The sequence below is a fragment of the Macaca nemestrina genome, chromosome 14 (assembly GCF_043159975.1).
Source record: "Macaca nemestrina isolate mMacNem1 chromosome 14, mMacNem.hap1, whole genome shotgun sequence".
NCBI lineage: Eukaryota > Metazoa > Chordata > Mammalia > Primates > Cercopithecidae > Macaca > Macaca nemestrina.
Genome location: NC_092138.1, coordinates 85,826,352 through 85,838,848, shown reverse-complemented (window position 1 = coordinate 85,838,848; position 12,497 = coordinate 85,826,352). Strand labels below are relative to the sequence as shown.

The 12,497-nt window shown below is 41.5% G+C and overlaps 1 protein-coding gene across 10 annotated transcripts in view; it reads left to right on the top strand.

Annotated features, from left to right (window-relative positions):
* The first annotated feature begins 271 nt into the window (after positions 1 to 271).
* The window catches only part of LOC105487096 (tenascin C), a 98,500-nt gene continuing 86,274 nt past the window's right edge, over positions 272 to 12,497 (top strand). For 2 of the 10 annotated variants that reach the window (XM_071078241.1, XM_011750396.2), the window contains exon 1: positions 278 to 549. The gene's annotated coding sequence lies outside the window, so the exon portion shown is untranslated. Of the gene's footprint in view, positions 550 to 5,614; positions 5,947 to 12,497 lie in introns of those variants that run through there. The other 8 variants (XM_071078243.1, XM_071078244.1, XM_071078238.1 and 5 more) reach the window with 7 other exon arrangements.

Here is a 12,497-nt window from a genome sequence, read left to right as displayed (position 1 = left end):
GACCAAGTACAGGAGGGGAGCCAGGGCTGCGGATCCTGCTCCCTCTTGCTCCCCGGGGCATCCGTCTCACAATTAGAAAACCCGTGTGGGGAGCAAAGCAAAAATCACATTTCACTAACAACTACTCGGGTCGGGGGCGGGGAGGCGGGAGGGGAAGCGGGAATTCCTACTTTCTCCATAAATTGTATGCAAATGGGTTCCTTCCCTGGCCGAGAGCCAGGAGTGAGTGCGTCTTTCATGAGCTAACCCTGTTCCGCTGGGAGGGCTGTTCCTTTAATTCGCCAACTGAAAAAGTGGGAAAGGATGTCTGGAGGCGAGGCGTCCCATTACAGAGGAAGGAGCTCGCTATATAAGCCAGCCAAAGTTGGCTGCACCGGCCACAGCCTGCCTACTGTCACCCGCCTCTCCCGCGCGCAGACACACGCCCCCGCCTCCGTGGGCACAAAGGCGGCGCGGCTGGGGGACTCGGGACCGCGCACGTGGGAACCGCCGCTGCTTCCCACTCCAGGTACTTCTTCCAAGGATCTAGGTCTCTCCCCCATCAGAGAGGTAAGTCTGTTTTTCCCTCATCACTAGAGATCCTTATGATGTACGGATTGCATTCCTGGTACCAAATAAGTTGTGGTTTTATATTATAATTATAAAACGTTTGGGTGGTTTTTTTTGTTTGTTTTTTTCCGCTGCTGGAAAAAAAAAAAAAAATGAGTGTGTATTGGTTGTGATCAGATGCACCTTGACTGTTCTGGTTTTGTAATTTTGTTTGTTTTAACTTTATGAATAGTCAGACTTGGAAGGAACTTTTCGTAAAGTTGTTATCTTCAGCTGTTCTGCAGAGGAAAAGTAAGAATTTTCTCTTAAACTTCCCCCCTACTTCTAGCCTGACTGATTCACCTGTATGTATATTTCATTTTGAGGGTTAGGGAAGTAGAGTTTTAAGGTAGAGTTTGCTCAATAGCCTGCCCCTGGGATGGGTTAGAGGGACTTTAATAGAGGAGTGCAGGGAGAATACAAAAGTTTACATCTAAACAGATCTTACATAAAGTTTACAAACAGTTTTGTACCCATTCCCTCATTTGGTCCTCAAAATATTCACCCTGGAGATGAGAGTTGGGGGACAGAAGAGAGGAGGTGGCTCCTGGGCCAGATGAGTAACTGACAGGCAGCTAGAAAGTGGTGAAGAACAGCTTTATTGGGGTGCCTAGAGCCAGCAGCATCCCACATGTCTCTAGAATCACCTCCTCCTCCTCACTTCTCATCACAGAAAGATCTGAGCAACAACTTCCCCCAGGTATGGGAACCCTACTGCCCCTGGTGTACTTTGGAAAGAATGCAGGGTTTCTTCTCACCCATCGGTGTTGTAAGAGGAATAAGAGCTTATGTTTGAAGCCAGAGGTGTTTGGTATTCTCCCCACCACCATGCATACGACCCTGAGAAAGATACATTGCCTCCTTAGTCCTCAGTTTTCCCATCTCTAAAATGGGGACAATAGCGTCTGCTGTCGTTTTGAGGAGAAAATGAGGTATAGAAAGATCAGCAGTGACTGCTCAATAACTGGAAGTTTGGATAATCATTGTCATTGCAAAACTGCCATCACTCTGGAAGTTAAAAGAGGCACTTAGCCAGTGTTGGATCGTTTCTTGTGTATTGTTCCTCAGCCCACTCCCAACCCCCACTTTTTATTTCACCCAATCTGATGGTGTCTCACCAGGCTGGCAGGTCTGAGACTTGGCTATATTTTACAAGCAGGAGGTTGTGTTGGCACAGGTTGGAGAAAAGGTAGCAGCCTGGGGCTGGGTGTTAATGTCAAATACTGATTCCAGAATGTCAGGAGGTTTTGAGTTTAGGCATCTGCAGATTCTAAAGCTGACAGCTATGAAGTACGATGCTGTTGGAAACTCTTTGGAAAGCTTTCTGTCCGGAGGGAGAGCAGGACAGGGAGCCCCACTTGAAGAATGAATGCCTCTTTTTCATGTTTTTGTAGACTTTTTTCCCCATTTTTACAGAGCTTTCCCATATGTGCTTTAGAAAGGAAAACTACTACCCACCCCAGCCAGGCAAGCCTGATTCAGGACTGAAGATTTACTCAGTCCTAGATAACCCAGTGAAGAGTTTCTGGCATTGTGCACATACAAGCCATTTGCAGGATATGTAAGTTAGCGTGCTTTGGCCCTTGCATTTCAGGAAGGTGACTGCTTCGGGGGCAAGAAAAAGGTGCACAATATGAGTATTCTCTGGTTTGCTCAAACAGAGTAAATTGGACAAGGATTGAAAGGGATGTTGCCAAGCTCTACAGTCATTAAATATTTTTTCCTCTATGCTTTGTTTTAAAAACCTAGTTTCTCTATTTTATCTCCCACCAACCTCCTCCTTCCCCACTCTAAGAAGTTACTAACCTTTCAGCCATCAGCTTTGTCATTCATATAATGGAGATGACAAACTATGTCTCACAGGGCTCTTGCAACATTCAAATGACGTAATATATGGCAAACTCTTGGCATAGTACCTGCCACATATTAAGGGTTCAATAAATGGAAACTTTTCTCTGTTTATCATTTTACAAGGAGTTGTCCAAGATTAATGTTCTAATACCATGATTTTTAAACTTATTTTTAAAGATGGAAATATTCATTACATGAATTTATGGCAAAACCCCAGTATATGACAGGTAAATGCAGGGCTGCTTTGGTTGAAGTGAGGTCACAGGGTCTAAAACTTATACCTTTGCTCTTAGCCTCTGTGACATTGCCACAGAATGTCCAATGACAAAAAAACACAGTTACAAATCATGAAACCAGGCTGCGTGCATTCTGGTTGCCCTTCTACCCTTCAACAAGGATTTTTGCGCCTCTGAATCACCATCTGTAACAGAAGTAAAAGCAAGTCCACAAATAGTGCAATAGACAGGAAAATATATGAGAAATTTAAAAGGTTTAACAGTCTATTTTAATTAATTCTAATGACAATGATAGCCAAAATATACGATGAGCCTACTTTCTAAACTGTAGCCCTTGGTGGGATCGTGCACAGCATGTCTCTGAGGTGTGGACTGTATCTGTTGGACAAAGAGATGGCTTCAAGAACAGGGAGACTGAATAAATTTACTAAGGTCCCAGAACTCGAAGTGATAGAACCAGGTTTCACACCCAGGTCCCCGTGATCACCAAGTCAGAGGTACATTCTGCCATGTTCCTTCTGAATGCTTCTCTGCTTCTTGCCTGCCTTTAGAAGGAAAACACTTCCTTTCTGACTAAATATGCCCCTCCAGGCAGACTGTGGCCACCCATAAATACAGCAGTAGCGTGATCATATAACCAGAATGGAATTTGGAAAGAGAATTCAAGATGACAGGATGAAAAACATATCCCCCTTAATCCTACCCTTTCTAATGCTTATAATAAATTAAGAGCACATATTCTCTTCTTTCTCTGTAGATTTCTATAGACACCTAGCTGTGCTTTCTTACAAGAAAAAACATCCACTGGACCAAAGTGCAACCCTCTTCATGCTGAAGGCACTTCAGTTTGAAATGTAAAAAGTCTAGGTTGCAAAAGTTTAGTTGGTTCAAAATAGACGTCCTTTTGTGATGGTAAAACATGCAAACACAAAGTTGATAGTGAGGGCTATGTGTGGCATATGTAATAGGAGGGTTTGCCAATAGTTTTTCATTTAATTCTCTCTCTAACACTACAAATTATAAATTACTAGCTCAATTTTATGGCTAAAGAAATCAACACTCAAGGAAGTTAGGTGACTCATCTGAGGTCTTTCTGTAATTGAGGGGCAGAGCTGGCTTTGACCCAAGCTTTCTAACTAATATCCTACTGTTCTTTCTGCTGTGCTACATTGCCTTCTGAAGTCAGGCTGTGCTGACCAAGTTTAGAACCTTTAATGGTGTCTTTCAGTGAATGATCAAGATCGTGAAGAAGACCCCAGCTGTCATTGGTGCCTATTGATTTTACAGAATAGCCCTGCATGTATCATTTTTCATGGTTCTCAGCAAAGGTCAGCTCTCAGTGGTGCAACTCTCTGCCTGGAAACAGGAAAGTTCAAATTTCAGCCCCTGGAAGAGAGAAGAATGAAACTAGAGGTAGCAGTCAGGTCACTCCTGCTGATTTTTCATCTCAGAAAAGTAGGCACACAGGTGAGCCAAACATCTGGTTTTAAAAGGGCTGATTGGTAGGTAAAGTGAAATCGGCCTTGGGGCCACGAATCCCAGGACAATTTGGAAATGGTTGTAGGCTCCAAGCCACAAATTGAGCTACAAATTCAGGGGAAGCCTGGGAGAGGAAGATTATGATTCAAATACTTCTCACTCTGAGAAGATTGTAGGGAATCCCCTTGAATCTTATCCCGGTCCAGTCTGAACACCTTCAACATGTGGGAAACATTAGATGAAGGCTCCTTTCCAAGAGGAAAACCCCCCTCAAAGTGTGATGTAACCACCTGCCTACAAACCCCAGCCATAATTCTAGTCAATGTAAAAGACAGAGATGGTAAACTTACCTACCTTCGGAAGCTATACATGCTTTGTGACTTCTCTGTAAAGGAGAAAAGTCTGCGTACCAACCTGATTCTAATCCTAGTGGCCAGACTTTTTTCAGTTATGCCCCTAAGCCTAAACTCCATTCCCTCCACCTTGTCTCACATTTCCAGCTTCTCCTCCACTTTAGAAACAACTCTATCACCATCATTACTCTCTTTGACCCTTCACCATAGAATAAAAGCAAAATGTCCAAGTCAAAAGCAGATCATGAATGGAAAATCCCTTCCATGTGCATTTTCAGTCTATCTGTGAATGGAGATTTTAACAATATATATTTCATGCCATGTTGTCTCAGAATTTTGAAATTTCCTGAAGTTCATAGGTCCTTCATGATATAGCCATGGCAACTCAAATAGCTTTGTTTGGTCCTTTAACCTTCCCCAAATACCCTACACCAAGAGCCAGAGATATATCATGAGCTCTGAACATAGATAGCTTTGTTTCAGAATTAACCATTATTCACCTCTAACCCTAAAGCTGGCTACTGCTAACTTCGACAAGAATGTGTCTGAAATGTTGTCCTGGGAGAATCCTAGGGGATAATCATAATAGCTAATATTTACTGAGGACTCTACAGGCATCATGCCATTTAGTCAACCATAGCTTCTAGTAAGTCTTAACACCCACCCCATTCAAATATGCACAATGTGAGGCTGAAAACGTTTAAGTAGCTTACACAATACCATGCAGAAAGTACTTGGTGGAGTCAAAAATCAAACCCGGTTCCCAGTCCTGAGAGGGTGGTTATAACCATTTCAGTAAGGAAGTCATGCTCAGCACCCTAATTCTATTCATCTTCTGATGAGAGAGGGCTAGACACAGCAAAGCTAAGAAAGAGACAAAAGCTTGTCTTTTGGGTCCTTGTGTTCTTTGACAGACTGGTTAATTTTGCTATCTCCAGCTTGCTCCTTCAGGCTTCACCTCTTGAAAAAACTGTAATTAAATGATTAGCATGTGACCCATAAATGTAATATATTTTCTCTACTAGACTTTATGCTGCATGAGAGCAAAGCCCGACCCACATCACATCCCCGCAACCAGCCCGAGATCTGAAGCACAGACACACATAAGCAAGTGCTGCCCAAGGAAAGCCATGAATGCCCTGCAGGCTGCCTGGAATCCCCCTGCTCCAGGTTCCCACTGAGCTCTACCCGTCCCCCACTGTGTGTGTCATAATTACCCCTATGATTGCCTTCCCTGCCACACTGGACTGTACACCACTAAGGTCAAGAACGTTAGGGAGGCAGGAGCTTTGTCTGCTGGAGTTCGTTTTCCCCAAAAAAAAGGCCAACCATGGGCAGACGCATCATTAGCACAGTCCCCAAAGGAGATACCCAGGATTGTGGAATGGTCTTGTGAAGGTCGATGCACAGATATTGCAGAGGAGTGCTTTAACTTCTAGGTAGGTTACTATTTTCTTAAATCTCCTTAGGGAACATAGAATTTTCAAACTGTAAGGGCTCACGGGCAGCCTCTAAGCCAGAATCTTTCAGACTGGATTTTAAAAAGAACCTCAGAGGAGATTTGGGGGCTGCTGTAAAGAGACAGGGAGGTCAAGCAGGGGATTCTCCTCAACTTATATCAATGAAAGCCCCTCCACTTATCTGTTTTGTACACTGAGCCTCCTCATGAAATTTCATTTGATGAAAGGGTTCTGTGGGGAAAAAACAGAATGTTTTTGTAAATTGCTGCCCTAGGTTAGCATACCTCATTTTAAAGAGGGTGAAACTGAGACGTAGAGAAGGGAAAGATCTTTCTAAGATCTTCCGCCAGTTGGCAACAGGGTCAGCGTGGAATCCCAGGTCTTCTGACTCTTGCTCTTGGAAGCCAGGGACAATATTAAAAGTTTCAGAATTAAGACATTCTTTTAGAAAAGAAAAATGAACAGAGTCTTATTCTCTCAACAGCCTTAACTCATATGGACTGAGCCAAGGATGACTAGTATCTCTGTATTCATTTTCTATTAATGCATACCAAATTACTTTAAATCAACACTCATTTATTATCTCATGGTTTTTAGAGGTCTAAGCACAGCTTAGCTGGATTGTCTGCCTCATGATCTCTCATGAGGTTATTGTCTGTGTTGGACAGGGTTGATGTCCCATCTAAAGGCTGAACTGGGGGATGATTAGCTTCCAAGCTTGTTGATGTGGTTGTTGGCTGGACTCCATTTCTTGAGAGATATTGAACTGAGGGCCTTAGTTCCTTGATGGCTGCTGGTCCAAGGCCACCCTCAGTTCCTTGCCACATGGGCTTCTCCAACAAGGCCATTTACATTAACAAAGCCAATGAGAAAGAGAGTTGCCAGGCATGGTGGCTCACACCTATTGTTAATCCTAGCACTTTGGAAGGCCGAGGCAGGTGGATCACTTGAGGTCAGGAGTTCGAGACCAGCCTGGCCAATAAGGTGAAACCCTGTCTCTACTAAAAATACAAAAAAATTAGCCTGGCATAGTGGTGGGCACCTGTAATCCCAGCTACTCGGGAGGCTGAAGCAGGAGAATCGCTTGAACTCGGGAGTCGTAAGTTGCAGTGAGCCAAGATCAAGCCATTGCCCTCCAGCCTGGATAACAAGAGTGAGATTACATCTCAAAAAAAAAAAAAAAGAGAGAGAGAGAGAGAATCTATAAGCAAGAGGCACATCACAATCCTGTGTAATCTAATCATGGAAGGGATATTCCATCACCTTAGTCATATTCTGTGTGTTAGAGGAAAGTCGCTGGGCCATCCCACACTCAAGGGGAGGTAATTGCACATGTATGAAAATGCCATGAGGCAGTATCAATGGGGTCACCTTAGAGTCTGCCTGCCACAGCCTCCAACACTCCAGTGTCACCAATTTCTGGCAACTTCTTATCAATGACAAGTTCACTCAACCCATCTGTACTCTCCCTGATGAGTAATAAAAAATTATGGCAGCCACTAAAGTGGACTAGTTTCTGTTTAGCATCCTCCCATGTATATAGTGGAGTCAAATGTTTTGATTAGCTGTCTTAACTCATTGGGTAGCCATAATTTCTCCTGAATTTCACCCCAGGGAGGGGTCTTTCAAGGTAATGATTCCAAATTTATTTTATTCTAATAATTTTATTTATTAGTCAATGTGATCAAAACTAAAACTCATCCATTGTCCCCCTTCTCAATCTATTCCTCTCAGCTGATATAATAATAAATAGTAACATCTTCGATTAATTCTTTTTTCGTTACTATCCCCACATACAAAATATTGTAGTCTCTACTGCCTTGACAAGCAAATCTGTTCACTGCCTCCCCACTTTCTCCATCATCATCCCCTGCCCCACCTCCATTACTCCTGTAGTTCAGGTCTTGGCACCTCACAGATGGGCCACTGCAACAGCTTTCCCACTGGCCCCCAGCAACCCAGCCCTCCCCTTCTTCAACCTGAGACATAGAGGTTAACATTCCTAGGCCTCAAGATTCCAAATGCTTCTCCTCTACCTGAAAAAAAAAAAAAAAAAACAGATATTCTGACATTCAAGATTCTCCATGATCTTGCTTCTGGTCTCTAAACAGATCCTGTACTTCAGCTGTAATTCATACTCTTCTCATCAACCCTTTTATTCCTTTTATGTCCTTGTAAATGCCATTCCCTCATGCCTAGATATCCTTTTTTATATTTTTCACCTATTCATATTTTTCTCTCAAAATTCAGTTCAGGCACCACTTCTTCCAGGTAAATTAGATGCCCCTTTACTGTCATCTCATTCTACCTATGTTTCTTTTTTTAAATCTGTCATCTCCTTTATCATCCTGGAATGGACTATCTGCCCCTCTTGACAATATAGTTCTTAAAAGAAAAAATTGTATCTGGTTTATCTGAAACCTAGCACAACCAGAATAAAGTTAATCTTTAGCAATTAATAGGAGTCTTTGCTGTGTCCCAGATTTGGACATCCTCTTCCTTAGCAGTTTGCTCAGAAAGCCCAGAACTTGAAGTTGTTTTCACGCTTCACCCACTGGCTTGCAAATGTGTAGTGTGGTGACACAACATGTGACAGGAGGAAACCATCCCAGCCCTAGGACAGGAAACTGTCTCAGAACACAGACCTCAAGGAATGTGTTTGCTTTCAGAGGTGGCCTTCAGGATAAAACACAAATTGCTTTGGATTTGGAAAAACCAGTACCAAGGACAGAGGAGTCCTGTCTGGGGATTTTAGGCTGAGTCACAAGAGATAGCTGAAAATCTGGAGGTTAAAACAAAGATCAGTCAACAACTAATAGGAAGAAAGAACAGGCTCAAGGGAGGGATGGAGACAAAGAGCTGTCTATCTTGGACATGGAGAAGCTCACATCCCATGAGAAGAAATGAATAATGGTTAAGAGTATGACTTTGGCATCAGAATCCTCTGGGTCCGAGAGGTATTTGCTTGCTATGTGATCTTGGCCAAGCTACTTAGCTTCTTTAAGCTAATTTTTTCTTATCCATATTAAAAGCAAAGTAGTAGCACCTAGTTTAAAAGTTTATTGTGATGATTAAATGATGTAGTTCATGAGCATTGCTTAACACAGAAACTGGCATTCAATATAAATGTTTTGTTGTTGTCATTGTTTTGTTACTTGTTGATCAAATAGTTCTTGATGATAAGATCCCACTAGAGAAGCAGTTCCCAAAAGTGTGTCATGTGGAAAAGCATTCTCATGGAAATCACCCAAAAAAGGATTTTGTGGCCAAATGAGTTTGGGGAACACTTGATACCCTTCTGTTCTTGGAAATGCACAGCTCATATGTCCATTCAATGCATAATTTTAGGGCTGGTGATACAATAGAAACTAATACAGTCAAGATCCCTTTATTCATGGTGTTTACATTATGGTGGGGTATCTTAGTTTGTACAAGTTGTTACAACAAAATACCATAAACTGAGTGACTTACAAACAACAGAAATTACTTTCTCACAGTTCTGGAGGCTGGGAAGTCCAAGATCAAGATGGCACCTTCTATGTCCTCACATGGTGGAAGACATAAGGCAGCTCTCTGGGGTCTCTTTTATAAGGGCACAAATTCTATTTATGAAGGCTCTGCCTTCAAGATCTAAGTACCTCCCAAAGACTCTGCCAACTAATATTATCACACTGGTGATTACGTTCCGATGTGTGGATTTTGAGGGAACACAAACATTCAGACCATAGCAGGGGGAAGGCAGACAATAAAAAGGAATCACATAAATTTATAGCACAATTTCAGGTAGTGATATTTGCTGAGAAGAAAGACAAAACAAGGTAAGGGGATAAACAATGACTGGTGGGGAGAGGGGTGCTCTTTTAGATGGGGTGAGAGGTGAATGTGCCATTGTGCAGACATCTGAATGAAAGGAGAGAAGGAGCTCTGTAGGCAATGACTAGGAGTTTGAATTTTATTCCGAGTGTGGTTAGAAGCCAATGGATGGTTCAGGGAAGTAGAGTGCATCATCTGAGAAATCTTGCTGTAATTAATCTATTCAACCTTCATTAACCCAGTATCTCCAAACATACCTGACCATAGGACGTCTACCTAAAAACATCTTGCAACGTAGTCTGGGAAATTCTTCACTGGAGTGGGCTTCGTAGATTTTAAAGAGACTGCAAATTTGCTCTTTTTCATCTAGATCTGCAGTAAAAATCCAAACATACTGCTTGGGACATGATAGGTATGCCCAGGAAGGAAAACCTAGCTCTAGAGGTAAAGACAAGCAGGATGTCATCCTAATTAGCAGCTCTTTTCGGCCAAGACAATCGATGAGCGCAGCCAGGCCTCAGCAGATTCTGGAAGCCCATTTGATGCCAACGGAAACTCGCCAATATCTACCCAAGGCTAATAAGTGTTTGCAAACAGTACACCTTGGCTTAAGTATTCTCCAAAAAGGAAGTGCATAAAACTTGAGATCCAGCAGAGGTTCTGGGAGAAAAACAAAGGTCAAATATTTTGGTGCTTACATGTGCACAGCCACCAAAGAGCTGCTGAAGGTCTGGGAAATGGAAAGTCAAGGTATCCACTTGAATGCTGATCTCTTTCTTTATGGAGCAGTAAAAATTTAAGTTTTTACCTTATCTGAACTGAAGAAAATTCCTTTAGGAGTCAGCCCAGTGTAGCTCAATGTAGTTGAAAGCACACATTTTAGAGCCACAAATAAATCAGCATTCAAAACCTAGCTCTGCCTCTCAAGCCAGTCATGGAAACTCCCTGAGTCTCAAATTAATTTTCAAATAAACATAATAATACCTAACTCACCAGGTTGTCATGACAAATGACAAGATAAATGATAGCATGAATAAAAAGCATTTAGTATAAGATTTGTCATAAAAATGTATATAATAGCCACTCAAAAAAATGTTAGTTTCCTTACTGTTTAATTCAATCTGTATTTAGTTTCATAATAGAAGCTGTCATTTATTGAATAACTACTATATTCCAGCAGAGGTTAGCAAACCACAGGGTGGCAGCCTATTTTTGTAAATAAAGTTTTATTAGAACACTGCTATGCTCATTTGTTTATGTATTATCTATAGCTGCTGCCTCTACGATAGCAGAGTCGAATAGTTGTGACTGAAATCATCTAACTGCAAAGCTCAATGTATTTTCTATCTGTTCACTTAAGGAAAGTTTACTGACCCCTTCCAGTCAACCTACTAAATTTTTATACTTACTTTCCAGTCACCTTAACCTAACAAGGTGGATATTATCATACCTATGCATATAAAGAGATTGAAGCAGAAAAAAAAAATCAACTAGTAAGTTCCCCTCCAAAAACATAATGTTAAACTCTATACCTAAAAGAAGTTCAGAATAATGATTAAAAGTTATTCGTTTGTATGATTCATCTTCATTTGCCTCTGCCTTCCTCTGACTTGTATTTCTTTCTGACTAAATTTCTTGAATTTCCTGCCATATGCTGAATTAAATGATCCTATTTAGAAAGAATTTTCCCTCCTTTCCTTACTTATACAAATAGGTTGTTTGTTCATAGAAGTCCATGCTTTCAAAACTGAAAGTGGTAATTTCCAGCCCCTCTGAAATGCTCTCCTGCCTTGACTGATTTCTTGGAAACCACGCTTTTTTTAGATAGTACATAGTGTGAAGCCCAGTTTTCCAGAAATGATAGATTTTTAGCTCCCCCATCTGCTACTTCTCACTATATCTTCCTCTCACTTATTAACCTTCTCTCCAGGTCAGACTCAAGGAGAGCAGGCTTTTCTCCAGGGGCTTTAAAGATTTGCCTAAGACATAGATGTTATAGTCCGCCTGGCCTATGCTGTCCCCTCAAGTTCACGACTATAAATAAAATAGTTATGTGAATCCCAATTCCCAAACACCATCCTACCTTGTTCCATTTTGCAAATCCAACAACTCTATTCATACTAATTATGTTGAGTTTCTCTCTGATAGTTAGTAGATAAATATTAATTCTTTAACTTGAACAATGAATCTTACTTCAAAGGTAACTTGATATAGCAGAAAGAGCATAGACTTTCGAATTATAAGGCTGTTCTTAATTCTGATTCAGATAAATGCTGACTGGGCCACTTACATAACCTTCTTAAGCCGTCGGTTCTCTTACCAGTAAAATACAAACAATGCTCCCTAATTCCCACAGTTGGTAACATGATTAAACAGCATTTGTAAAGTGCCAGGCACAGTATAAATATTGACTTACTTGCCTCATAGTTTAAATTGCTCAAGATCCTCTAACACAGGACTTCACATTTTATCCCAGACAGGTCATAGGTATATCACTGCTTCCTTCTAATACAGGAGGAAATGAAAGGAGAAAGGGTCTAGGATTTGTTCTCTATCAGTTCTTCCCCTATCGTGTGCCATCAAACCTAATCCTAATCCTGTGACTCACTTCAAACAGAATAATCAAGTAGATTTGGGAAACACTCTATAAACTGTCCCCTTCTTGGAGATTTCCAACGAGCATGAACCTATTAAACACCCTGGAAAATCCTGAAGTA